The sequence below is a fragment of the Miniopterus schreibersii genome, assembly GCF_964146895.1.
Source record: "Miniopterus schreibersii genome assembly, chromosome: 6".
Classification (NCBI taxonomy): domain Eukaryota; kingdom Metazoa; phylum Chordata; class Mammalia; order Chiroptera; family Miniopteridae; genus Miniopterus; species Miniopterus schreibersii.
The window spans coordinates 80,418,812-80,445,957 of NC_138107.1; the positions used below are offsets into that span (position 1 = coordinate 80,418,812).

General features: G+C 44.0%; 1 protein-coding gene and 1 pseudogene across 2 annotated transcripts in view; both read left to right on the plus strand.

Annotated features, from left to right (window-relative positions):
* SASH1 (SAM and SH3 domain containing 1) overlaps positions 1-27,146 on the plus strand; it is a 209,502-nt gene that overhangs the window by 8,880 nt on the left and 173,476 nt on the right. The window lies entirely within an intron of this gene.
* Positions 12,912-23,446, plus strand: LOC308558660 (large ribosomal subunit protein eL33 pseudogene; annotated as a pseudogene). The gene is made up of 2 exons: positions 12,912-12,990; positions 23,071-23,446. The product of its transcript is annotated as a large ribosomal subunit protein eL33 pseudogene (transcript).

Here is a 27,146-nt window from a genome sequence, read left to right on the forward strand (position 1 = left end):
TGTGATTGAGGGCCACAGTCTGACTCAGCTGTGGGCAAGATGTACTTAGTCCCAACGGTGGAAGCACTGAGCACTAATAGAACCATAAATTAGAGTATGAATATGGTGGCCATGGAAATGCACAACTCAGCCCTCCCTTCAAAGAACAACTTGCCTTGAGTGCCCTCTCCAAGTGTATCCCCCTTGGGGAACCACCACTGTCTTCACGGGGAAGGGTGGCACTCTGAGACTCCCAGCCAGTGACTGAGCTCCACGAGGGGCCTAGAGCAGGCCTTTGCTGCCCAGGGCAGGACTTGTCCCACGGGCAGTCTTTACTCTGGGTCCCTTCAGCAGCCTGGCCCTGACCTTCTCAGAACTGTCCTGCAGCCTAAGGCTCTTCCGACCCCACCTTCCTTCCCGGCCCCCCTTCTTCATGTCTTATCCGCCCTGGAGCTGCCCCTTGTCCTTCCTGGGGACCTGCCCCAGCAGATCCTGGGCATCTCTGATTCTACCTTGGGTCCTGCTTCTCGGGGGGCTGAGCTAACATGACCACTGCACTGAGGGGTAAGAGGAGGAAAAGCGGGGAGGGGCGGGGTGGAGCGGCGAGGCCGCGTCTTGCCTGGTACAAAGCTAGCACCGGCTGCGTGTCCGTAACGGGGGGAAGAAAAGAAGGAACAGCAGGCTAAGCACATGGCTCAGAAATGAGGACAGTGCCGGACACAAGCCAGGTCACTGCAGGAGCTGAGAGGGGTTCCCTCAGAGGAGGCTAAAGAGGAAGCCACGGTGGGGGAGGGAGGGGAGCAAGTCCTGGAGCTGAAAGGTTGCGGGTTTGATTCTCGGTCAGGGCGTGTGCGGAAGGCAACCAGTTGATGTTCTCTCTCACATCAGTGTCTCTCTCTCTCTCCCTCTCAAAAAAAAAAATCAGTGGGCATGTCCTTGGGTAAGGATTGAAAAAAAGCATAGAGCTATAGATACACTTTTTATCAACTATAGGTATATCAAACTTTGATATACATATATTTCAAATGTCTTTCTTTTTAAATTTTATTGAACTTATCAGGGTGACATTGGTTAATGAAATTATATAAGTTTCAGGTGTACAGTTCTATAATATATTATCTGTATGTTATATTTTGTATTCACCACCCCAATTCAAACATCTTTAAATATATATTTTAAAATATATAAAGATATATATCAAACATATACAAATACCTTTAAATATGTTTTAAATATATAAACACATATTTTATATGCTTTAAGTATGTATCTTTAAATACACACGTGAAGACATATAATATATATACTTAAAGGCGTTTGGTGAAGACTGGTGAGGGTGGGCTGTGGGCCTTTCCCCTGGGTGCCCTCTCCGCAGTCTGCAGCCCAAGCCCGGGCCTCTCCCCAGCTCACCTCTCCCTGTCCTTAGAACATTGTGCAGCCCCGGCTTCGAATCACAGCTCGTTTTTCTGCAGAGAGGACACAGCTAGGGGTGTATCCAGAGAGAGAACACCAGGAGTCAGGGAAGGACACACATGTATCCCAAGAAGGACACCCAAAAAGATCCAGACCAACGGCTTCCCATCGTCACCCGGGCCCACACTCCGCAAGGCTCCATGTGCTTGCAGCTAAGCCCAGGCTCCCTGTCCGCCTGAGACATCGGCAGTGGTTAGACTAGTCCAGTACTTTCCTCCTGCAGGGCAGACTGGGCTGAATAACCATGAGGGGACATTTGGAAGAAAGAGAGGATTGCAGAACAGCATCTTCCTCCTCCTCGCCCCCACCCCGCCGGCAGCTGTGGCTGCTGTCCTGCAGCCCCTGGGCCCAGTGACAGCTGCCACAGAGGGCCCCTGGACTCCTGCCACATACCTTCCTCCCGTGGAGCTCAGGCCCGGTGGAATGTAGACAGGGCCACAGTGGGGAGGCGGGGGGGTGAGTGTGTGCTCGCATGCACATTTGTACACACTCGCATCATTGCCTCACACAATCACAGTTCTTCCCTACCTGGTCAGAAGCACGTGTATCCACCTGGGTCTCATACTGGGCCTTCCTCATCTGCATCTAGTCTTGGAATAGGTCAGACAACACAGGAAACACTGAATTGTTTGGAGCAGGCATTATCCTCTCTGCACATTTCCTTAAAGTGCAATAAACAGTGGGTACTGGCCTGACCCACAGACTCCAAAATGCCCAGTAACCCTCTGGGTTGGCTACAGAGTCTGTCAACAGCGGTATCTACTCGGGCCAAGGGACAAGAGTCATCCAGGTTGCAAGTCTAGGAACCTACCAGATTCTTGATGACAAGAATGAATAGGCAGACTATTTTTTATTATTTTCCCATTATATAAAAGTAATATATGCTCAATTGTATAAAATTAAAACTGGGAAACAGCTACAAAAAGTCTATGATTGTACAACACAGAGGTGCCCACTGTTTGCCATGTTTTCTTTCAGTCTTTTTTTCCAGCCTTTTTCAGAGCTTTGAAATTTTATTTTGTGCACAATTTCATATCCTATTTTTCCACTTAAAATGCCATCAAATGCATTTCCTCATACTATTAAAACTCTTTATAAGCATCGGTTTTTGAAGACTGTGTAATACTCCAGCTCACGCGGTGGCATAATTTGCCCAATCATTCTTCTTTGTTAGGCTTTTAAAATTATTTCAAGATTTTCAAATTAGAAATAAATGTTGTGATGAACTCTTGGCATATAAATCTGTCCTCATTTCAGATGATTTCCTCAGAACAGATTCCCAGGAATGGAGCTGCTTAGGCAAGTGGTATGAGCATTTTTAAGGCTAAGTAAATATTTTTTTGGACAGATTGTGAAAATTTTTGTTCAATGTTTAATAATACTCAGATTTCCTAGATAAGAATGTATAAACCCACAAGTGCATGTCCATAGTCCAGCTTAAGAAAGCATATTATTTCTACATCGAAAGCCACTCTCTACCTCTCTCCTATCACATCTCCCTCCCTCACCTTCAGAATTACCTGTTGTTTTGAATTTGTATTGTCACACATTTTTTAAAGAGCACAACTTCAAGGATATAGGGTCTTTTTGTTAAAGAATAAGAGAGAAGGAGAGGGAGATAGAAGAAGAGGGAGATGGGGAAGGGGGAGATTGAGAGATAGAGGGGAACGGGAGAGGGAGGGGGAAAGGGGAAGAGAGAGAGATTGACTTGTTTGGCCTGAACCATACTGTCCTAGATAATTTTCTGAGGAAATAGGAGATAAAAGTCGAGCTGCTTTGTATCTGATCTATATTGTATTTACGGGATTCCCATAGGAGAAAGGACATTCACTCATGCTGAGCATACGTGATGCTACCTCCTTCCCACCCCCACCAGCCTTCCTGCCTCCCTTCCCCTCATAGGAATCGGACACAATCGTTGAGCAGATAGCCAGGCCCTGGGTAGGGCAGCCTGCACTTGAATCCGGCCTCCAGCACTTGCCCTCTGTGGCCTTAGAAAGTTGCCTAACCATTTCTAAAGTCCCTGGAAAATGAAAATGAAGCTGATATCATCCACCTGCTCCAGCTGTGGCGTGGGTTAAGTGAGATGAGCACCTAGGACCCTACTGGGTATATGATACTACTTTATAGTGTGGTGTCTGGGTATTTGGGGTCCCGAGGAAAGCCAGCTCCCAAGGTCTTGCTGAGGGTGTGGTGTTGACATTACACTTGTTATTTTTCCAAAAGCAGTTGAGAACTATGTATTTCTCTCTTTTCCATCATTTCCCTTGGGTTCCAAGATGTTTGAGTAGGGTATCATACAGGTAATTCCAGCAGAAGTTTTTTTCCCAATTTCTTTACTTTTCAACTGAAAAGTGAAATGATCTAAGCATGTGTCTTACCAACAATCCTGAGCTTACTTTTCTTATGTTCTAACCAACTGAGCAAAGAGGCTCCAACAGGTTTCAGTCCAAACACACCTAATGAAGGTGGTCAGATTCCGGATTACGGGTTTGGTGGCCCATGAGGAGCAGGTGCCTCAGATTCTTTCTCTACCTGAACATCTGGGTGCTTATATGGGTGAGAGATTGAAGGTTAGCTCTAGAAGAAACCTTAGCAATAATCTAGTGCTAGTCAATGGTGGTTCACTTTCTTGCATCAGGAACATCTTTTAAACATGTGATTCTCTCCTAAAGAATAGGTCCTTCTTCTAAAAGTGCACATTTGCACATTCACATAAAATGTTCACAAACATCAAGGGCTTTGAGACCTCCCCAAAGCCAGTTCATGGATCCTCCATTAAAAAATACCAATCTTAACCCCCCTCTGACTACCGGGTAGATCTTCCAGACAAAAAGGAAACAGTGATTCTAAATGACACACTAGATAAGATGGATTTAATCGACATTTACAGAACATTTTACCCCAAAGCTGTAGAATATACATTCTCCTCAAGTGCACATGGAACATTCTCAAAGACAGACTACATGTGAGAACACAAAACGAGGCTCTACAAGTTCAAGAAGACTGAGATCATATCAAGTACCTTCATGGACATTTACACAATGGAATACTATGCGGCTGTAGAAACGAAGGATCCTTTACCCTTTGAGACAGCATGGTGGGACCTGGAGAGTATTACGCTAAGTGAAATAAGCCAGTCAGAGAAAGACAAGTGTCACATTATCTTACTTATATGTGGAATCTAATGAACAAAATAAACCAATGAACAAAATAGATCCAGAGATATAGAAGCATGGAACAGACTGACGAATCTCAGAGGAAAGGCAGGGGCGGGTGGGTGGGTGGGTTTGTGGGGAGAGATTAACCTAAGAACTTATATGCATATATGCATAACCCATAGATACAGACAATGTGGTGAAGGCCTTGGGGGGAGGGGTGCAGAGTGGAGGGGATCAATAGGGGGAAAAAGGGGGACATTTGTAATACTTTAAACAATAAATCTAATTTTTTTTAAAAAAGAAATACTGACCTTATTAGGAGACTGAGACCCACAGAGATCCAAGGACTTGCCCATGGTCCCACCAATGATTAACAGTAGAGGCAGAACTGCAACCCAGGTGTCCTCTTGCCCAGTCAGCTATGCCACCTGCCTTCTTCCCATGTGCTGTGAAAGGCAGCATGCTGTCCTGAGAGCCCACAGGGGGTTCCAAGGGTCAGATTTCAGGGCTGAGACATGAGTGCAGGTGCTGTCCTTGCCTCCAGTCCCTGAGGCCAACAGGATGGGCCGAAGCTCCAGAACACACTCCTTTCTCCTCAAAGTGGCTGTGCAATGCCCAAAACAATACCCTAAGAAGTCTGTCTCTCTTTGCTTCTTAAGAACCAGTGGGGCGATTGTAAGGTGCCAATGTGGTCCAGTGTGATCCTTCCTCTACTACTAAAATCTTCATTTGTGGTCTGGGTCAAGGGCTTCTGAAGCCCTGAAAAATTCGGGGGTTAAGAACAAATATTTAGGATCTGCTAGCCTGTTACTATCAGGTGTTCTCTGATCACTATTCTCATCTCTGTTGGTGTCCAGCGCTACCCCCTTTCTTTCTGGTTGTGTTTCAGATCTTTGCCAGGATCCTTTGGGGTGTGCACACCCCCTGCCACCATCAGGACAGTCTCTCCTCCTGCCCCCTGCAGTGCCCCGTAACAGTCATTAGAAAGATGGCTTGCTATTCTGGAGTTGTTGCCTTAAATCTGTATTCAATCAGTGTTAATGCTTTCTCTGAATGTCTGTATTTAAAATTATTTTATCTTGGGTCTGTTTTTCAAGCGGAACGTTCCTTCATTTCCTGCTTTGTGTGCATGTGTGCATGTAATTAGTGTGTGTGTGTGCATGCGCACGTGTGCATTCCTCTGTCGTCTGCAACACCTCCCCGTTGGGGATCATTTGTAAATTTAGTTAATGAGCATTTAACACATTCCCTTTGATGAAGCTGTTAAAGCTGAGCTCCGCGCTGGCATCCCGGACGCCTGCCCTCTCCCGAGCATTTGTGTTTACCTGTTCTTAACTACTCGGTTGTGGCTTCTTGTTTGTTGGCACAATACCAAACTAACCTTTAGTCCTGCCGGGGAACAAGTGGGACTCAGTCTGGTAAGAAAATGCTTAAATCTGTATTCAAAGCAACTCCACTTTGCTGGGGGGCTTTCATTTTCCCTGAGCAAAATACGCTGCAGAGAGAACAAACATTTTATGATCACCCTAACTGGCCATGCATGTGGCAGCGACATAAGCTGTCGCTGTGGGCTTTTGCAAGAACAAATACTCAACTCAAGGCCGGCGGGCTCCAGCTGTCAGAGTTTTCCTGGGTTTAATTATAACTCCGTCTCTGAAGAGGGCGTGTGTCAAGTGTACTTTTCAATCACTTAGAGGAAGCAGAAGAAGTGTCAGAGCAGCCCTGGCATTTGCCTGTGAGATGAGCCCTCATTCCTGTTCCCTACAGGAGAGGATCGCGGGAGTCACACCAAACCCTGTCCCAGTCGCAGAAACGCAGTCTGAATCCTACATTATGGATTTACAAAGAAACTGCACGCAGATGTCTCCAAAATCAATTATTTAAAACTGAGTGCAATTAACGATATAAAATAACCTGAGGGAAGGATTGAATTATACAGTGTCCCAAAAATATATATACATACCTTAACAGCTGATAGCTCAATTGATGTTTCTTTGTTTTCAGATTTCACCCATTAGAATTAATTATTCAGAGTGTGTATACATTTTGGGGGGACACCCTGTATATATTTACCTTCCAGCTTAGAAAAATCCCCCCATGGCTTTATTTCTTTTCTACCACACTTATGCTCCTCACTCACCTCTCCCTGAATTCAGGGGTGATATGTTAGTTCCACAATTTCCTACCTCTCAGCAAATCCCACGTCAGCCCTAGACCTGAGACACACACACACACACACACACACACACACACACACACACGCACCAGCTCGGGGCCAGCAGAAATATGGCCTGGTAGCAACTAGATTGAGATTTCTAACCTGGTTCTCAGCAGCTGGCCCAGAGTCTGTGCTGCTAAATGTGAACACAGCCTGTTGCCCAAATTATTGACATCAAAGCCCCGGCTGCCAAAGGAAGCAGGGCCCAGGGAGGTTGCCCCTCCAGCCTCCAGGTTCCTAGGGAGGCAGTTACCTGGAGACACTGAACCTCACACGTTAGGCAAATTTTCTATTTTACTGTGGGGAGAAGAAAACAGTACAAGGTCAGTTTTAAGGGGTTGTTTGGGTTAATTCCCACCCCAGGCCACCTGATGTAATCCATAATTTCAGAAGCATTTTACACCCTGAGTGAAGAGCAGAGGAGAGGAGGGAGGAACCGCTGGTGTTGATTCAAGGAGGGGAAGGATGGCTGCCCTCGAGCAAGCGTGCCCACCGGTCTGTGGTCTGTTTGCGGGTGAGGGTGTGAGCCCGCCCCTCCTGCCCGGTTTCAGAGGCCTCACAGTCTCAAACCACAGCCTCTCACCTCATTTTTGTCAGTGTTTTCCTTTCCTGTTGACTTGGGGGCAAAAGGCAGTGAAGTGGGTAGTCACCGGGCCTGTCTGGTGGACGCGTCTGGGTGGAGGCACCAGGGAGGTCACAGTGGCCAATGGTAGCCTTGGCCATGGTCCAGAATAGGCTTAAAGAGAGGCTTTTAGGCACAGGTTTCCTTTTACACTTGAGTACCTTCAGAGATGTAAATCTTTGTTACTGATAAGGCTATATAGGATTTGGAGGACATTCGACAAATAGGAACCCAAAAACAAGCACAACGGGGACTGCGTGTTGGGAAATGGAACTAGGATCCCCACCCAGAGACTGATTCGGTTTCTATCCTGCCGGCAGGCGCTTGTTATATGAGCAGCTCTGAATGAAGTGAAAGCCGTGGATTCTGTGAGGAACTTCTAAGTTTTAACACAACGCTTGGTTTTTATCTGTGATTATAAGCAATACCCTTAGTTTTCAGTCTCTGATTCCCAGATATATAGTAAGGATTTCCCTTCTCTCTCCTAGTTAAGAACTGGGAGTTAATTTAAAAGCTATTGCTATAGATCTTAGGATGTTTTTATAAGAGAAGAAAAGGCATCTTGTCTTCCAGACTCCCTTTTTCTTTACATCACCCTCTCCCCCGCCGTTCCTGACTTTTCCTTTCACTCTCCTCATGATGTCAGGGCCAGTGGTCCAGAAATGACCCTAATGTCACTGCTGCTTATCGAAGTACAGGGTAATTGGCTTTCTGTGGTGTTAACTGTATTGGTGTTTTTAGGATATTGTTCAATCTGTGTTCTTGCTCTCTCAAATATTTCTCATGTGGAAGAATGAATATCATAAAAACCCTTGTGACTGTGAGGTCACTTTTTTGGCCCTCACAGTACTGGCCCCCACTGGGAAATCCTCAAAAATGTCATAGAGTGAGTGCCTTGACCCATGTGGTGAGATCTGGAGCCAAACCACCAGGAGGATCAGCCTCCCAAACTTTAAGAAAGATAGTGTCACACTGAGGGGCACACAATATGTCACTTTTCCTTGTCTTTTAAATATTGAATAAACCTGAATTTTTGCCATTTAAGAGCCTTAAAAGGATATCAAAGCTTGGACAAATTTTTTTTTTCTCTAAAGTGAAGTTTAAGCTAGTTTAAGCCCTTCCTAGCAAAATGCAGATTACATCAGAAAAGGGGGAAAAATGTTTCACTTTATTGAGGCTCTTGATATGGCTGCGAGCCAGCGAGCTTCTCCTGGGGCCTCTCCTGTGGTTTTATCTTGCATTCTTCTCACTAGCTTGAATTATGACCTAAGTAGGCCAAGGCTACTGAGACTTCTCAACCAAGAGCAACTGCTAAGCATGGAAAGTTCGGTTCTCATTCAATAAACTAAGAAGCAAGAGATCCGAGTAAAGACATGCCACATATCCAGATTTCCACCAAGGTGAGCCTGGTGGCCAGTATCTGTGTTCAATCAACTGGGTTGACAATGACAAAGCTGAGAAGTCAACTTTGACTGTCTTCTGTCCTTAATCATGTAGTTTCTTCTCTCTTTGAATAGTATCTTCTTTCCTGCCTCTTTTTAATTCTCATCTTTATCAAAATAGGAAATATGATATTTTTATTTCTACTTTGCTTTGTGCGTTGCCTGTCCCAGGGCAGTTGAACTTAAATCCTTTTTCTCCATTTCTAGAATGAAAGATTTTCCATGGTTAAAAACTTTTCAAATAACAGCATGCAGCTGAGGGAAATGTTTTAAGAGATAGAAAAGTAAAACTTGTGCTCAGCTTAGGTCTTAAAAGACCCACTTAGTAGGTCGAATGTGTCACTGATATATCAGCTCCCATTTCTCCCACTGATCTTAAGCCTAACACCTCCCCTTCTCTGAGCCATCTCTCCCAGATATGAGGGCTCTGCGGCCATTTGACCTGTGAGCATTTGACCTCTGCTTCACCAGCTACAGTGGACATCTGTCATTGCTGCTCCCCAGCTCTCTTCTCCCTTTTCTGGTAACAAGATCCAGGTCTCCTTTGCAGCCCACTGTTACCTGCTATCAGTCTATATAGTCTAGTGGGACTCCACCTCTAGCTCTAAAGGTCACCCTGGGGTGGAGGCCTGGCCATTCATGAGAGCATCACACTCCCATGGCCTCTCCACTTATTTTAGGGTAGGGATCAGGCAAATCAGAATTCATCTCAGGAATTTTGCTGGAAGTGCTGAAAAAGATGTACTTTCTCCTATGGTTTCTGAGATGGTTGATTTAAGTCTGGAGCTGCTGATGGCCATCTGCTCACTGTGCAGAAATGCCTGCCGAAGATCAGGCACAGATAAAACCAGAGCTTAGGTGAAGAGAGACACAGATACCCAAAGACAAACCCAAGCACCTGGGTCCATCCCCGCTATTTCAGTTATGGGATCCCATAGAGTCCCTTCGATTAAACCAGTGTGAATAGAGTTCTGTGCAGCATGGAAATCCCACACTCAGCTAGCAGCCCAGGCCTAAGCCTTGCTCCAGCTGCGTTTAGTTTTATGAGACCTATAGTGGGTACCAATGTGGTATAAAGAATTCCCCTTCCTACAGCTGTTTCATCCTTTCATACTAAGCCCAGCACCACTCCCATTCACAGCAGCAGAGCCCGGATTAGCCCCAGCAAGTCTTCGGCATCCAGGCTATCCAGGGAGAAAGAAGAGCACAGCTTCAGGAGCTGCTGAAGGGGCCCTTCAGAGCGCGAGTTTGGGTGAAGACAGCAGGCAGGCAGGTGCAGGGACGTGGCCACAACCCAAGAAGCAGCTGTCCTAGGCTAGGGTTCAAAGAAGGAGAAGTTAAGGAAACATTAATTGTTGAGAGAAAAGATGTAAGACCCACCATGGTTCTGGTCACTAAGTGTGACGATGATGATGATGATGTTAATGATGATGACGATGGTGATGATGGTGATGGTGGTGATGGTGATGGTGACGATGATGGTGATGGTGGTGATGATGATGGTGATGATGGTGATGATGATGATGGTGGTGGTGATGGTGATGATGATGATGGTGATGGTGACGATGATGGTGATGGTGACAATGATGATGGTGGTGGTGATGACGACACATAGAAGCAGGGAATGCTATCCATATTGATACCCATTATAGGTCTTACAAAACTAAATGTAATCAGGAAAAAAAACCTAAAAACTTGGCTTGACCATGTACAAACCAATTACAGTCATTTTTGTGGAATGTGTCCCGTTTATGCCTAATTACCATGAGACATAATAATGATTATGTACTTCATTAAGTATGTGTCAGATTAATTTAATTTCTCAGATTGTATTTGATGGCATATATAAACATGGTATACTTGTGCTCTGGCCTCCCAGTTTGTTCATAACACATACTAATTAGTTACCTGCCTACAACTTTTTAAAAACATGTAATGTAGCCCGACTGATGTGGCTCAGTGGTTGAGCGTCGACCTATGAACCAGGAGGTCGTGGTTCAATTCCCAGTCAGGGCACATGCCTGGGTTTTGGACACGACCCCCAGTAGGGGGCTTGCAGGAGGCAGCCAATTAATGACTCTCATCATTGATGTTTCTATCTCTCTCTCCCTCTTCCTTCCTCTCTCTGAAATCAATAAAAACATATTTTAAAATAACATAATGTAGAAGCATTTCTACTTGAGAAATGGAGGGACCACTGCTTGATAAATAAAGGACACTGTTCCTTATCAACAAGGAGGCATCACTATCATCTCTTGTGCAATTAAGACCCAGTGAAAATAAGGTACAGGACTGTGCAACAAGTGCTGGCTATTGTCATCTTTAGAAAAGTGTGGAATTCGGCCTGAAGGCAGCCTGTGAAAGGGGGAAGAAAGTCTCATTCTCTCTGCTGAGAAGAACTGAGGTTCACTGTATGAAAATGAGCCTCAGACCCCTACGTATTAGGCTAAACCATATGAAGTTATTTTTATAGGTCAGAAATGGCCCAATATCGTCAACTTCATGTGGTTCAACCTAATAAGAGGAATAGAAGTTATATCCTCACATATGTCCATCCTCAGTGCTTGGAAATTGGGAGAGCCATTCGCCCCTCCTCCCTCCCCCCCCCCCCCCCGAGGAGGTAGACTGAGCTTCCCCAAGAAGGTTAAGCAAACCAGGCTGGGGGGGGGGCAGGGGGAACAAGAGATGGAGAGACAGGCAAGACGTGACTTATCTGGTGCATATTGAAATACTCTTTAAAATCAAATGAAAACCAGTCCTGGATGGTGTTGCTCAGTGGTTAGAGCATCGTCCCGTGCACCAAAGAATCTCCGGTTTGATTCCCAGTCAAGGCACATTCCCAGGTTGTGAGTTCCATCGCTGGTCCCGGGGCATGTGGGAGGCAACCGATCAGTGTTTCTCACCTCAATGGTTCTCTCTCCTCCCTTTCTCTCTCTCTAGAATCAGTGATAAACACATATCCTCGGGTGAAGTTTTAAAAAAAATCTAATTAAAACCAAAAAAACAAGGGCTAAGAGTAAGAAAGCCACAGCTTGGAGCATACAATCCTTATTGTAATTGTTTTCATTGTTGTTAGCTTCCCAGGGAACCACTGGGGATTCAATCAAAGGAAAAAAACTGAAAAATCCAGATATAAAGAAGAAAAGTTCAGAACCAAGAAAAATAGACACTGGTATTTGCAAGAATTTGGTGTTTTAAGTTCCTCCTGAAAAAGAGCAGTTAGCATCTTTAACACTTGCAGTGATATCAGGCAAAGGAAAAAAGCTGAATACAGGATATGGGACAGGAAGGACCTGCCTTTGTAAATGTACTTAATGAAGTATTTAAGTGTTGCTTGAGATTAGAAGGCACACAGAACTGTCTTCCGTGATGATCTCTTCACAGAATCATGCAGCTGAGAGTTTAGTTTTAGTTCCTGCCTCAAGGAGCTATATAACTAAGCCATCCTACTTGAATAATTATCCAGTTCATCTTTTTAAGGTTTTAAACCACGCTCTGCCCTGAGTCCTGAGCTTGCCTGTCACCCACCATGGGCAGAGGGTGACACCCGTGTACCCTGGGCCTGCACCCTGCTTCACCTGAGATACGGGCTAATAGAGACTTCCACAGAAATGGCTTTTCTCTTCTGTATAGACATCACTACAGATATTAGCAGCCTTGGCCTTTTGTCCCTCCAAGTGCATTGGCCTGTGGGCTCTGTAACTCATACCTCATCTCTAGAAGGCTCTGCACCTGGACGGGAACTGGGAAGGACGTTCTGCTCAAACTCTGAGTCTGGAGGGAACACAGTCACCTGGATGTGGCTGAGTTTTGGCAGCTCGCTTCTCTCTGGCAAGTTAGCATCAGGGCAGAGAGGCAAAGGCAAACCACATGTGAATTCCATCAGTCCTAGGCTTTGTGCCCGGCTGTAGAAGGTCTTCTTAAACCAACAGCAGTCCAGAGAGGTGGATCAGATCTATCAGAACCTATAATAATCTGCATGGGCTCACTGAGCCTGGATACGGGTCCCTAGAGAAATGATCCCCTATAGGCGGTCAGTGGTGCTGGCAATGACCCTTCAGAGGGACTCAGAACCAGATCACCCCTGGACCAAAGGTGAGCAAAGGAATCGCCTCTGTCTCCTTAGGTGCTCCTTGCATGCAAGCAATCAGCAGCCTCTGAAACAGCACCAATTGGTTTATAATCCTGTCAGATAGATGCCTCGTCTGAGCAGGGGTCGTCCAGCTGTTTGCTTTTCTTCCCTTCAAAATAGAAGTGCAGCCGGCCGGGCGTGGCTCAGCGGTTGAGCATTGAACTAGGATCCAGGCGATCGGGGTTTGATTCCCGGTCAAGGCACATGCCCGGGTTGCGGGCTCAATCCTCAGTAAGGGGCGTGCAGGAGGCAGCTGATCAATGACTCTCTCATCATTGATGTTTCTCTCTCTCTTCCTCTCCTTTCCTCTCTCTGAAATCAATAAAGATATCTTTAAAAAAAAAAAAAATAGAAGCACAGTGGTTGTCTTGCAAGGGTTTCAGAGAAGTCTTGGGATCCCACTTGCTTGGCCGGGACACTGTGAGCGGCGCCTGGCACCCCTGCCCCTCTCCACAGCTGCTCTGCCCCGGGCGGCCTGGGCAGACGCTGGAGCGCAGAGCAGCTAGGCCTGGAGGCGGAGGGGAATTTGAGATTCTCCTTTATGCCTCTGACACCAGGATCTACATTTTCTGTAATCTGCATGCCCGCACCCTGTGGGCCATCCAAGGGGCCCAGTGAGTTGGACTCCTTGGGGAGGCCATCAGCTACAGCCCCTCCCACTGTCACAAAACACTGTGCTCCTGATTCCTGCCGACTGTGCTGTTCATACCTGAACGCAGCTGTCCCGGCTATCCCAGGAGGAGCAAAGGGAAGGTTCTAGTCCCTTACCAGAACTTGGAAAATATTTGCTTTCCTTATATACTTGGAGGCCATTAGATTCATCAGGGAGCAAGAGGAACCTGAGGAAGAGTCCTTGGCCTCATTTGGATGGCTGACTGTTCCAAGGAAAACCCTGTGAATTGCAGTTGGGCCCTTGGCATGGCCCTGAGGAGACCGAGGGGACTCTGTTTTCTGAAAAGCACGGTGTGTCTGTCTGCCACGCCTGGGTGGCCCCGTCAGACAGAGGTGCTCAGGTGGTGCTGGTCTCTCCCGAATTCCTGAAATGGTGGCTTAGATTTCGCACAGAGAAATTCAGTTTCAATGGCTATGGGTTCATTTGCAGATGGGGTGTTGGCCACGCGAGAAGGCAGACAAGAACCAAATGAGGCCACACAGCCAGGACACTGTCACTGGGTTCACGATTAGATGGAGATCGGGGCAGAATCCAGGGATGGCTGAGAGCAGGACTTCGGGGTCGGAATTGTAAAACCCAAATCCTTTCCTTCCTAGCTCTGAGACCCTGGACAAACTACCCAGCCTCTCTATAGGGTGGGTGATCGGTACTTTTCCACCAGGATACAGGAAAGTCAAGCAACAGCTGGTAAAACACTTACTTATAACCCTGCCTAGAACATAACTAAACACTGGATGCATGGTTGCTGCTGTTGCTTTCATTATTATTTTTACACAGGAAGGACTGCATAAGGCATGGAGTTGCTAATGCCCAACTGCTAATGTCCCATGGTTTAAATAATACTTGAGTGGCAGTACAGAGCTGTGAACCTCAGCTTCTCTGATCAAATCCCAAACCCTTACTTGTAGTGGAGAAAGAGACGGAGGGAAAAAAATACGTGGAAATTTCAGTTGCCCTTATATTGTACTGGGTAGAAAAAGCACCAATTTTCTTTCTAAAGTGACTCAACATCTGTATGGTATCCGAGCCTTGATTCCCTGTGTTACACATTGACATTCACCTTTTCCAAAGAATGGGGGTTAAAACCTTACACTAGCGTGGCCATTTTGCTAAAATGCATAGAACCTGGTTCCTACTTTTGAAATAGGCAAGGAAAAATTTCATGAATGCTTAGCAAGTCCTTTGTGCTAATAAGACACTTACACACACACACACAAACACACAGTGTCGGCTCTACATTGCTTACGGTGAATTCTAGTCCTCTGTCCCTGTTTCAGTAACATAAGAGAGAGCATTTTAGATGTGGAAAGGCCTGAGATTGTGTCTAATCCAATGTCTTCATTTTATGGATCAGCAATCAAAGGGCCAGGATGATGAAATCAGTGAATCTCAGAAGTCAAGGTTACCCACTTTAAAGGGGCTTAAGTAATGCTTTGGGGGAAAGGAACCTGAGTTTTGATGCCTCGGGCCGTGGGCAGGCTCATCACAGAGGCATTTTGAAGCCTTAGAATAAAGGAGCTCTCTGTTTGCACACATGCGCATTCCCTCTCTCTCTCTCTCCTTGCTCCCAATTTTGCTTTGTCCCCAAAATTCTGATCCTCTCCTTCATAGAAGGAGCTGAAGTAAACAAATCAACAATCAAGGCATTTTTTGAACAGAATAGATCCATTATTCTTTGGGTGAGCAGATTCCAGATTCTGATTTCTGTTCTTAGCTCAGCTTCTTCCCCCTAGGAGAGGAGCAATGGGGAAAAACTGAAATGCACAATGTTACTCAGGAGAACTCCTCAGGCTCCTTTTTGAGTGCTCACCAGCTGCGTGGAGAGGCGTTTTCTCAGTGGCCTGTGGCAGGTGGGCTAAGCTCAGGCCAGCACAGCGGTGGAGGCCAGGCCACGCACTCTCCCCAGGGCAGCCGCCTGAACGGTACAAGGCTGTCCCCAGGGTGCCTTTCTGCCTCGGACAGCAGTGCTTCACCTGGTGGGTGCCCATAGCTTGACAATAGTGAAAAGACTCACTCTGACATTGGGACAATGTGTGTCCCAGCCTGTGCTCTCCTGCAGGGGAGACCAGGACACTGTGCAGCTCTGTCATCTCCTTATAAGAAAGCCAGCTGCTTAGAGTTCTTCTAAAACAATGAAATTCAAAGTTCTATTGTATTCTAATACCACTCAGTATATGTATTGACTTTATTAAGTCATTTCTTAGTAACCATTAAAACCTAGTGAAAATCCTTGTTACTGTAAAGGAGAGAATACTTGTTAAAAAGCAAATTTCTATGGATATTTGCACATTCTGAAAAACATTTTTTTTGTTAATAATAGTAACATTTACTTAGCACTTAACTATGTTCCTGGGTGTTTTACATTGCTTAACTTCATGTGACCGACCCTATGGGCTACATGGTGTTTGTGGCCCCATTTTATAGATGAGACAGCTGAGGCTCAGTGGGGTTGAGTAATGGACTCAAGGACAATTCACTTTGAATGCTGCTCTGTTGAGCTCTGAAGCAGCACAGTGGGACCGACAGCCTCCCTGCGCCTGTTTGTCCGGACCTCTACGCGTGTGGTGTTCAGTGCGATTGGCCGCAGTTTGGAGAAAGGGGACCGGGGCAAGGGGCAGAAGCATGGGGAGAGCAGGAGTCATTGCATGGAGGCTCTGACTCTGTCTCCTGTTTAAAGGATTTGGGGGATTTAGCAAAATATTGAAGACACACATTTCTGTACTTATCAAGAGTATGATCAAGAACCAAAGGTCAAGAGTCTAAGGTCAAAGGTCTACAGCTGCCGAGGCTTTCACCTCTGTGTGGGGTTAACCTGAGGGAGGAAGGGTCTTCTGGAAAGACAATTTCTCTGAATTGCAGTCTTAATCTGTCTAGCGTTTTCACATGCTTGCGGCTGCTCCTCCAGAAGTGGGAAGAAGCTTCTGGAAGGGTACACTGATAACAACCTGTAATGGGAAACAGACTTCATTCATCACGAGGGTAGGACTCGGGGCCATGGAGTGTCAGTGCCCCGGAGCCACTGACCTTAGGGACTACAAAGCAGGGGCCAGTGGAGAGTCACACTCTGCCTTCGCTCTGGAAGCCCTTTTCTTCCTTAGTTTGTTTATTTTCCTGATAAAATAGCTTAGACTAAAGGCACTGTGTTTGAACACAGTCAGCTATGGGTTTATTCATTAAGCTACTTTTATTTTGTTGTGAAACACTTAAGATGAGAGCAATGATATTTACTTTGAAGCCAGGAATGTCAAATTTAGAAGAAAAAATATGTGGTGTCCAGTTAAATTTGAATTTCAGATACAGAATTACTGATTGTTTGGTATATGTATGTACCATGCAATATTGGGAATGTATACACTAAAAGTTATTCATATTTAATCTAGGGACCCTATTGAAGCATCAGTGTAACACTGTATCACTACCTTTGGTAAAAGTTAATACATGGTTATAATTTACAAGTTTTAAGGGAAATAGCATTTATTAAAAGAAAATACATGAATTGTTGACTTGGAACAAATTTTTCCATAATTTTTTAATTGGCAGTTTCCCACTTTAAATAAATCTATAATATTGCTCACAGAGAAACAATAGATAATCACATTTTATGTTGGGTTGAAATACTAAGTAATTCATAAATTTAAAAATGCACAAAATTTTTAAGCATCTAAAATACTTTGTAACTGTATATAAATGTTTATGTGTTAAAGGAGGGTAGGCTCAGTGGGGCTGAGTAATGGACTCGAAAGGTACCCACTGAGTACTCAGTCTATGCTAGACACTGTTGACGGTGTTTGGGGAACATTAGGGAAGAAAATGAACTTCTTGCCCTGGCTGGTGTAGCTCAGGTGGTTGGAGCGTCATCTGTGCACTGAAGGGTCTCAGGTTTGATTCCTGGTCAGGGCGCATAGCCAGGTTATGGGTTCGATCCCTGGTGGCGGCGCCTCCAGGAGGCAACCAACTAACGTTTCTCTCTCACTCTGATGTTTTTCTCTCTGTCCCTCTCCCTTCCTCTCTCTAAAAATCAATAAAAACATATTCTCAAGTGAGGATTAAAAAATAATAATTTTTTTAAAAAAGAAAGTGTCCTCTTGGGCCTTACATCCTAGAGAATGGTTTTATGAGGATGTATGAATTTTAAACTATAACCAACTCCAGAATTTTTAGTGATATTTTGTGGGGCAAGCTGACGTTATAAAGATTTCTTTTTTATCCCTTAGATTTTAGAGATAGATACTTATTTTTCAGCATTTATAGGTGCTGCAAGAATTATACATCCTGATCTCATTTCAGTTCGTTTAGAACTTCTCAGGTGTTTTATGCCTGAAAACTGTATAAACTTAAGAAGCCTTTGGAGTAAAAGGTCAAACTGAATAGAGTGGGCACAAGAAGCAAAACATTAATCCCAGATGTTATCTTTGACTCCAAAGCCTCAACTCTTAAATCTTTCCTCTCTTCCCCCCGCATTTGGGCGGAGATTTCTAGGAACAGAGAACATTGGCATGATGTTGGGGAGGAAACGAAACTGAAGTTCCGAGGGCCCATTTCCACTGATGCATGGACATCAGTTTAGCCACACATTGTCGTCTTATTCTACACTTGAGAGGCAGTAAATTGCTTTTGGGTAGAAATGAATTAACCCTTTCCTGTGACTCCATTACCATAACATACTGTCAGAAGTGATTTAGTAAACTGAACATGGAAGGCCAAAAACATTAATGTAGTTCCCAGAAATAAATTGATTAATGTGTCCTATTTTCATTAGTATGATCAGAGTCGCAAGATGATTTTATGCTAATATTCATCTTCATAATCTCTATTGTCTATCTCAGCAAACTCAAGGTTGGAAGGACACTCAAGGTTGGAAGGACGCTCAAGGTTATCTAGTCTAACCTTCCTGCTCCCATCAGATGCTTATTTCCCTCTATAACATGCTCACCAAGTTGGTCCAACATTTTTAAATGTCCTAGAAAAAGTTTCAGAGGGTCTGATTTTTAAAAAAGGAAAAAAACACACACAAAACCTCTTTGTCTCCCAGAAATCAGATTTCTTTTTCTTTCCTTTAAAGCAAAGAAACAAATCCAGGCCAGAGTCTCAATAACTCTAAAGCAGGTTAAAGAAGTATCCCCTGTCTCTTTTACTTGAGAGAAGAAAAAGAGCTGGGAAATCTTTCCTTATTGGTAGTAATGGCAAGTCTGTATCTAAAACCTACTAACATTCTGTATCTAAATAACATTTGTATAGAAAAACAACTAATACAATGATTATTGTGTGCAAAACACTGTGCTAGGTCATTTTCATATCATTTCTTGTTTAATTCAAAATTTGTCATTTAATTTTAAACAAGACCCTTGAAAGCTAGTGCTATTATGATCTTGGTTAATAGAGATGATCAAAGTGAGAGGCAGAGAAGTTAAGTAATTTGCATATTATTTTAACATTAGAGGGGATCTTTGGGATCATAGAATCCACTCCTAATTTTCTAGGTTTTGCCTTGTTACTTGGGTCACAAAGTCAGAGTTTGACATCTTAGAACCAAGATGTTTCAATTACTTCATACTTCCTTTTTCTCAAACTCATGTCTCCATGCTGCAGAAATATTCTATATCTACATATATCTATATATAGACATATAATAACAAATGATTACAACTATTCTTTTTCTCCCAGTTTGACTGTAGATAAGGTGAAGGAGATGAAAACGTGTTTTATTCAAGGCATCTTTGTACTTTAAACTTGATTAAAAACTAAAAACATGGCTCCAACCAACAACATCAGGATACACATTCATCTCAAGAGCGAATGTAACATTCACTAGGCACAGATGTATCCATGGCTCCCTAGAATAGACCATATGCTGAGCCATGAAACAAGACACAATATAAAAGATGTAAAGTCATACAGATTGTTTTCTGATAGAATTAAATGATGGAATTAAATTTGAAATCAATAACAGAAGGAAATTTGGGAAATTCATGAATATGGGAAAATTAGACATTACACTTCTAAATAACCAATGGATCAAAGAAGAAATCACGAGGAAAATTAGAAAATGTTATGAGATAAAATTAAACAAGACTACAACATACCAAAACTTATGGGATGCAGCTAAAGTAGCACTTAGAGGGCAATATATAGATGTAAAAGCCTACATTTTTTAAAAAATCTCAAATCGATAACCTTAAGAAGCTAGAAAAAGAAGAGCAAACTAAACCCGAAGTTATCAGAAGGGGTGAGATATAAAGACCAGAACAGAAATAGATGAAGTAAAGAATAGAAAAACAATAGAGAAAAGCAATGTAACTAAAAGTTGGTTCTTTGATAAAATCAACAAAATTGAAAAACCTTAAGCTAGTCTGACCAAACAAAGGTGGGCGGGGGGGGGGGGGGGGGAGAAGACTTGAATAATTAAAATTAGGAATTTAATAAAGGACATTGCTACTGACCTTACAGAAGTAAAAAGGATTATAAGGGAATACTATGAACAACTGTATACCAAAAATTAGATAAATAAAATGACAAATTTCTAGAAAGATACAAGGTACTAACACTTTACTGAAGCCTCCAGCCAGGGTAATTATGGACTAAAATAAAAACCATCCACATTGAAAAGGAAAAGGAAAGCTACCTCTATTTGCAGATGGCATGATTTTGTAGAAAGAAAAATCCTGTGTGTGTCTGTGTGTGTGTGTGTGTGTGTGTGTATGATAATGTATTATTTAGCATTAAAAAGAAACTAAGTACTGATACATGCTGTAACACATATCAAGGGATGACCCTAAGTGAAAACATTTTGCTAAGTCAGTCACAAAACACCACATATTATGTGATCCTATTTATACAAAATATCCTCAACAGGCTTATTTATAAAGACATAAAATAGTGATGGTAGGGCTTGGGCTGGGCTCAGGGTGAGGTATGCAGGGAGGGAGGGGAATTGACTGACAGTGGGTACAAGGTTTCTTTTCAGAATCAGGAAAATGTTCTAAAATTAGGCTGTGGTTTTACAACCTGTGAATGTGCTCAAATACATTAAATTGTGCACTTTAAATGGGTGAATTCTATTTTATGTGAATTATATCTCTAAAAAAGCTGTTTGGTTTTTTTTTCTTAAAGGACATGGAATCTTCCTCTATTCCTTCCTAAATCTAAAGTATTCATACTATTCCTCAAATCTTTTCAATAATGTTATTATAGCTCACACTAAAAAAATTGACAGCTTTAGAAAACTTTCTTAAAGTAACTCCCATGTCCTATACCACCAACTTCTGAATGGGCATTTCTTCAGAGTGTAGTCTGGCTTTTAACTCTGCTTATATACATTTGGTAATCGTTCTGGTCATTTTCTCCGTGACATTACTGAGCTGAGGTGTATGTCCTCAGTTGTTTCACCTTCATTATCTACTGCTGCATGGTTCCCGAGGAAAGTTGATGATGATGGCATTTATCGTCTGGAGCTCACCAAAGCTCATGCTCCATCGGTGGAAGCTTTGACCTTGACCTCTGTCTAAGTCAGGGTCCAGGCGTAGACAGCAGGCCAACACGAAGGGTTTGATGAGAGTTGAATGAGGGTAGTTTTCCGTAGAGGGGCAGACAGGATTCAAGAACAAACAAGGGACCCTGAAGCATCAGACACTAGCTATAGCAGGAAGCCTTTGCCACCTGTAAGCCCGAGGGAAATTGGAGAAAGTTGTTAAAGCAAGAGGCCATCGCCCTGGAAATGGGCTCGTCTCTACTGGCCCCAGACTTAGGAACGTAGCAACTGCCCAGACCCTGGTGGGAGGAAGGCACGGTAGGGACAGACGGGAGTGCTCTACCTCGCCTCTCTCTCCTTCACCTTCCCATCCTCCACCATTGACCCAACCCAACGGAAGCCAGAGAGCCAGGGAGTCGGGCCACTGTCTACAGACATAGGCCTCTCAGGGAACAGATGTCAGAAAAGGCAAAGATGGGTCTAGAGGGACTGATGGAGACGAACCAGCCCTGACCCACTAGAGTCCCCCAAGGTTCCTGCTTCTAGTTGGGTCCCAGGAAGCCTCTCCTTGATTGTCAGTGTACATCAGTCTTCATTGCCACTCTTTTGTCACCGGTGTTGCTTCACTTTTGATACTCTGTGGCCTTTTTTAAAGCAACTGTTGCCCTAGCTGGTTTGTCTCAGTGGTTAGAGCATCAGCCCTCAGACTGAAGGGCCCTGGGTTCGATTCCAGCCAAAGGCAAGTACCTCGGTTGCAAGCTCGATCCCCAGCCCTGGTCAGGGCATGTGTGGGAGGCAACCAATCGATGTGTCTCTCTCACATAGATGTTTCTCTCTCCCTCTCTCTCCCTTTCACTCTCTTTAAAAACCAATGGAAAAAATATCCTAGGGTGACGATTAAAAAAAAAAAAAAGCAGCTGTTATTTCAACTCCTGCTGGGTTTCTCCAGGGACTCTCTGATCCAGCTATGATAGAAGAAGTGACCTCCCCACTAATATTTTCAACCCCTTGTTTGGTTTACAAAAGTAGTCTCTCCCTTCCGTTTTCACAGCTCGCTCTTCCTAGGAACACAGACAAGTCCCCCAGGGCTAGCTCAGTGGGCTTGCTTCCCAATCCCTCCGTCCCCCCGAGAACGAGGCGGTGGACCTCAGTGCCCGGCGGCCCACTCAGCCCACTTCTTCCAGCTGACCGTTAGCGTGTGTTCCAGCTGAGCCATAAGTCTTTCTACACTCCCACATCCAGGGAGACTTCCTTATTAGTCATTTTATATTTTCTTTATTTGACACTGGGAGTAGTGGGAGGGGGGTGCTATAAGAAGAACCTTAATATTTTGAAACTCAATTATTGTGTTTTGCTTCTAATGTAGTGATGACCTCAGGTCAAATCAGACAGTTGGCTCCTACAGATTATATGTGGCCTGATGCTTGTGCCTTCAGATGTCTTTCATGTTATTTTGCAGTTAATGCATCTTAGCTGTTCCATGGGTATTGGCTTAGTTTACACTCAGTCACCAGAAGGGTCTCCATGGGTGCCCCGACTGAGCACTGTAACTTTTTCATAGCCCTGTTTTAACAATTTAAAGACTTACTTATCCTGCCTCTGAGTTTGCAGCTATGTTCCAAATCCTTATGGTTGTCAAATGCCTGGCCCCTGTAAAAGTGAAAGGTTGCTGGCCCCCCGTCACTGTCTCCTTATACTTTGGAATTACCAGTAGTCACTGAATTCTGAAGTTTCCATCATGTGTCAAATTTAAAGGAACAGAAGTAGGAAGTGTCACCCAAGTAAATGCTGATACAAAGGTTCTCAAACTGTGGTTTCTGAACCTGCAGCATCAGCAGCACCTGGGACCTTGTTAGAAATGCATATTCCTGGGGCCTCGGTTTTCTCTTCCCACCATCTCAGAGCCTGTGGAGGCAGCTGGGAACAGGACTTCCATCACAACAGATAAGTCTGGAAGGCTGTGGTCCAAGGCCATTTTTGCTGGTTATAAGCGGGGTCTCTGGAACCAGAGGGAGCACATGGCTCTTAAAATTGAATGTGTTTGTGCTTGAGATGAAACTGAATATATTCTATCTGGGCAAGAGATGTGCTTATGTGTGCAAAGCAAAGGACAACACTGTGACTTCTGGTGGTCAACTGAACAAAATCAGAGTCATCTGGGGAAAGGTAGCTTGTGCTCATGGAATCAGTGGATGGTCCGTGCCAAATTCCAAAGCAACCTTCCTGCTAAGGCCATGGACACAGAATCCATGCAATGCTGTAGCCATCAAGGATTTAAACTTACTGAAAAGTAAATAAATAAAGTGGATTTGTCCTCTTGGAAGAAGGAAGAGGGGAAGGGAGGGAGGGAGGGAGGGAGGGAGGGAGGGAGGGAGGGAGGGAGGGAGGGAGGAAGGAAGGAAGGAAGGAAGGAAGGAAGGAAGGAAGGAAGGAAGGAAGGAAGGAAGGAAGGAAGGAAGGAAGGAAGGAGGATTCTCAGGTCCAGCCCAGAGCTACTGCATCAGACACTCTGGGACCATCCAGAAGGTTCTAACGCAGGCTAAAGTATAAAAAGCACTGGTTTAGTATACAAGGGTGGGACAAGGCATGTGCTTTAGCGTGAGTTCTCTACAGTCTAAATAATGGACATCACCATTGGAAGTAGCCTTTGGATTGTGATTGATGCCCCTGCTTTGTTGTTTTTGTTTTACTGTCCAAAAGGTCAGCATGGGGCTGGTCTGAGTTCATTCAATGGCGTCATGAGCAGTCAGCCCACCAAATGTCAGAAACCAGCTGCACCCAAGGCTTGGGAGAGCTTCATCCTGGCCACAGGCCTTGGTCGCTACCTCCAGGGACTCACTGTGTGCAATGTGTTCAAGTAGATGTGGGCCAGATGGCCACACCTTGGTATTTTTAAACATACATGGTGACAGTGCCTCTTAGTTGTCCTTGAATACCCCAGAGAGCTTATCATGTCCTCAGCACAACCCTCATGGGCCGCTGGAGAGGAAGCTGGGAGCCCTGCCCCACAAGAGCTGACAGTGTAACAAGCCGCCAAGCCCATTCAGTAATGGCATCCTCCTGGAAGACGACATTCGTGAGCCAGGTCGTGGCCGCCCCAGTGCCTCACGCACCCTCCCATGTTTACTGCTCTTTCACCTTTGGGTGATCTCAGGCTTCAAAGTATGGGGCATGATTTGTCCTGAGAATCCAGCCCTACCAGAATGACCTGTCATCTCCTGCTTGCTACTCATGGGCAGCTGCTTTTTGAATTAGGTTGTAAACATTTTTGCTCAGCTCTTAGTCCATTTAACTTGACCAATTATTTTATTTTGGTGGAAGGCAAATCACTTGGCTAGTAGCATTTTATTTAATTGGTCACTTGGCTCAGGGTTTGATGACATTTCCATTCATGTTTATTCAACAATTAGATTTTATTTAATTTTCCCTGAAATAACCCAGCTGACTCAGAATGTCCAAGATGCGCAGAACACTGCAGAGCAACCATGATCCCAGAATTTCGATGTGAATATGAGAATAGAAACATGGAAGAGACACAGCCTGAAGGCTCAGGGGCTTAGCATGGTAATAAACAAGATGTGCAACCACCCAGTGTTCCCAGGAGCATATTTATATGTATATGAATCTGTCTTCTTCTCTGGGCTCCTGGGCTCTATGTCCTTTCTCTCTCACTTGGGTGTCTCATGTGCGTTTATGTGTAAGTACATATTCGTGCACATGTGTGCATTTGTTGCACCTTGTATAAGATATAATAATGGCATTTTACCACAATTTTTAAAAACTGTAAAAAAGCAAAAATGAATAGTAATGGCTAACAATATGGCATTTCTGAAAACTTATTCTATAATGGGCACTGGACAAAAAAACAAAAACAAAACACGTTTCTTATGGTATTTGTAGTATATCAGTTGTTCATTAAAAAATTGGTACAGCTTTTAAAAATATTCTCTGCTTTTCTTTCCTGCTCTCCTGTTTCTCACATCTACACGATGGACTTGTTCCTTTCAGTCCGAGATTCTGTTCAGCTACGTGGCCTCATCAGAAATGGTTTCACGCTTGTAGTTATGCTGACGTGGAAAAGAAAGAATCTGGAATATTGGATGAAAAGTAAAGCTTATTATAATCGAAATTAGTGATGAGGGTAAAAATACAAACTCCTCTAAGGTGGAGGTTATAAGACCTTGTCGCCTTTTCTGTGGCAAGGGCCAAGCATGGGCCTGCTGACCTTGCCCTCTGGGAGCTTTAGAGAGGCCTTTGCTTATGAATCCACGGAGCTGAAGGTCACGCGAAGGGCTTGCCCACACTAGCTTATTTACTCTGGGATCTGAAGCGGGACCTCAGTCAGTCCCAGTTATACTAGTGTTGCACATTTCCCGCCTCCACCCACCTCCACCCACTAGTTCTGGCTCCAAATTACTTCTGAGCTGACCCTGCCCAGCGGCCAGAACAGGCCCACAGACGGTCATTCCTCAGGACGGCCAGAGCTTGTACAACACACTGGAATGCTGTCACAACAGATGCAATTCTCCTCGTGCCATTGGTAGCCCGAGACTCCTGTTGCTCTAAAGAGAAAACTAGCTCCTCTATCCTTGTATTAAAAGTCTTAGGGTGTGGGGTCAATTGTAAATATTGGACAGGTGGCTTTTGCCTGCTTGCTGCTGGGTCAGAGCTCTAAACACGTGGGCACTGTCTACAAGAGTGCTGTTTTTTCTCTTGGGCAAGGGAAAGCAAGGATTGGCCAGTGCTGAGTGATTGTCATTCCACCTTCCATTTAAATAGTCAGTCGGGGGTATTCTGTGAGGTCATACCATATTCAAGGCACTGTGCCATGGGGGTGTGGAGAAGTCTGTCAAAGGGTTTAATCCAGCAGCAGATTAAAAATCTACATAAACTTAGTACAGGGACGTGCATGGTAAGAACTTACCTCTGGAATTAGAGAAACCTGAGTTCAAATTTCTGCTCTGTCTCTTTAATAAAGGGTGCTGTAACAATTGGAAATCCTTAAATGAAAAACAAAACAAAAAAAGAACCTGAAGTCATACAGCCTATCTTACACAAAGGTGAACTTAAAAATAGATAATAACTGTAAATGTAAAATCTGAAACTAGAACATTTTCTAGAGGAAAACAGAAAAATATGGTGACTTTGCTTGGCAAAGATTCCCTAGAAAAAAACAACAAAATAAGATCCATAAAAGAAAAAATGGATAAATTGGACCTAACCAAAAGTAAAAATTCTCCTTGAAAAACACCAGGAAATAAAAAAACCACAGACTGAGAGAAAATATTTGCAAAGCACGTGTCTGATGAAGGGCTTGTATCCAGAATACATACTCAGATATCTCAAAATTTAATAGTAAGAAAACAGCCCAGTTTTTTAAATGGGCAAAAGTTGGAACAGAGTACTTGAAAAGGTACTCAATATTATTCATTAATCATTAGAGAAATGCAAATGAAAATCACAATGAGATACCTCTAGATACCTATTAGGATGACTTAAAAAAACCAACCAAACAAACAAAAAACCTGGAAGTAACAGCTGCTACCAAGGCTGTGGAGCAAAGGGAATTCTCACACTTCGCTTATCAGAATGCAAAATGTACAGCCCCATCAGAAAAACAATCTGGTAATTTCTTATAAAATTAAATACACACCTTGTGATACATCAATCCCTCTCCTAGGTCTTTACCCAAGTGAAATGAAAACTGATGTTCGAACAACACCTGTCCATGAATTTTTTAAGTGGTTCTGTTCATCATGAGCACTGGGAAATATCCAAGCATACTTCAGGTGCTCAATGAATGAGTAAGCTGCAACTCATCCATGCAAGGGAAGACTGTCCAGCAATGAAAAGAGACAAACCAATGATACCCACAGCCACATGGATGGCTTTCAAATGCTTCACAAACTTAAAATGCTAGGTGAACTAACCCAGATGCAAAAGGCATTTTGGAAAAGGCAAAGTGTAAGCATGGAGAT